The sequence below is a fragment of the Ailuropoda melanoleuca genome, chromosome 17 (genome assembly GCF_002007445.2).
Source record: "Ailuropoda melanoleuca isolate Jingjing chromosome 17, ASM200744v2, whole genome shotgun sequence".
In the NCBI taxonomy this organism is placed as follows: Eukaryota; Metazoa; Chordata; class Mammalia; order Carnivora; family Ursidae; genus Ailuropoda; species Ailuropoda melanoleuca.
The window spans coordinates 12,062,739-12,064,681 of NC_048234.1; the positions used below are offsets into that span (position 1 = coordinate 12,062,739).

General features: G+C 54.8%; 1 pseudogene; it reads left to right on the forward strand.

Annotated features, from left to right (window-relative positions):
• Positions 1-7: 7 nt before the first annotated feature.
• Positions 8-569, forward strand: LOC117796999 (annotated as a pseudogene).
• The last annotated feature ends 1,374 nt before the right edge of the window (positions 570-1,943 follow it).

A 1,943-nucleotide genomic window follows, 5' to 3' on the forward strand; every position in this document is an offset into this window, starting at 1 on the left:
CCTAAATGCACTGGAAGTGCAGGGCAGAGAGATCAGGCTGGGTTTGGAGGTGGCCTAGCATTTGGGTAGAACACAGTAAGGAGTATTGCCATGGATGGTGCCAAAGGGTTAGTTAGAGGCCAGAAAGTCCCGGATTCTGGTGCACCAGTAAAAATTACTGTTTGTTCTGGGACCTTGGGCAGAATCACAAATGCCATTAGAGAACCTCCTGCTGAAGGAGGTCCCATCAAAATGAAACAATTTGCACCTATTTATGCTGAGGCTCCTGAGTTCATAGAGATGAGTGCTGAGTAGAGAATTCTGGTTACTGGTATCAAGGTGGTGGATCTGCTAGCTCCCTATGCTAAAGGTGGCAAAACTAGGCTCTTTGATGGTGCTGGAGTTGGCAAGACAGTATTGATCATGCAGTTAATGTCATCAAAGCCCATGGTGGTCACACTGTATCTGCTGGTGTTGGTGAGAGGACCCATGAAGGCAAAGACTTATACCATGAAATGATTTAGTCTGGTGTTACCAGTTTAAAAGCTGCTACCTCNGGGCTGCTTACCACTCAGCTCCCAGCTCCTTAGTTCCCAAACAGCTGTGGCTCCCCAGTGCCCCAGGATGATGTCCCATGTGTCCGCACTGCATTCCAGACCCACAGGGTTTGCAGGACCTGTCTCTGCGGGATGGAGAGAAGCATGCTGGGAGTGGGGTGAGGTGTCTGGGAGTTACCTCCTGCCCGATGGTCACCTCGCTGGACACAAACATCCTGAGTGACCTGGTCAGCCCCAGGCAGGGGTCACCGCCGGGCAGAGGCCTGGGATCCGGACTTCGCCCCCCTGCCAACAGGTGCAGCTCAGGTGGGAATGGCAGCTCGGGCCAGAGGAAGTATTTCTGGCTTTGTCTTCTGCCAGCCACAGGCCCTGTGGATGTGCCCTTTGATCCCCAGACCTGACTGGGACGCCGTGTGTGTGAGACCTCTGTCCCGTGTGGCTCCACGGAGGGGTGGGGGGAGAGCCTTCGAAACGGGTTTGGGGCTCCTGGGAAGGAGGGTGTTTGAGGCTGGATCCAGGTGTCTGGTTCCCCTGCTGGGTTTCGGACTTGGTGGGAGGTGGGGCAGGGATGGGGGTCCATCCCACCTGGAAGAGTTGGTGGCCTGGAAAAGCCTCCTCCCGACCTGGAACCCTGCTCAATCTCATCCCCTCCCCACAAATGACCCTCCAGCTATCTCCCAGCAAGCCTGTCCCTCCCAGTCACATGCCAGGCCTTCCCCTCCTAGGGCTCTGGGGTTCCTGTTGGAGCCCAGGGGTCTTCAGATTCAACCCCTACTGTGTGACTCTGAGCAAGTGGCCTAACCTCTCTGACCTTCAGGTTCTCATCAGTGGACTAGGAATAATAACAGAGCCGTCTTCTTGGAGTTGTGGGCATCAGATGAGCTGAGTTAGGTCAAGGGCTTAAGCGGTACATAGTAGGCCCTCAACCAATTTTCATCATTTAGAGGACTTACCTGGGACCTGGCACCTCATATGTTTAGCTTAACACATGTTAGGAGATGATCCACGGAGCCTGTGTTGGAAGTTTCTATGGGCTATGGTTTCAAGTTCCGAGCAGCCACCATTTGATTCCGGGTCACTGCTTGGGAGACAAGGTGGGGCCGGTCAAGATTAGTGGGGAGCCCGTCACCTCCCCCCCTGCCTGACTCCTAGGGGAGCAAGCACCCTGTTCTTAGCTGCCATTAAAGATACAGAGAGTATGGGGTGCCTGGGTGGCTCAGTTGGTTAGGCATCTGCCTTCAGCTCGGGTCATGATCCCGGGGTCCTGGGATCGAGTCCCGCATCGGGGCTCCCTGCTCAGCAGGGAGTCTGCTTCTCCCTCTGCCTGCCCCTCCCTCTGCTTGTGCACGGGCGCTCTCTCTCTCTCTCTCTCTCTCTCTCTGACAAATAAATGAATGAATAAATCTT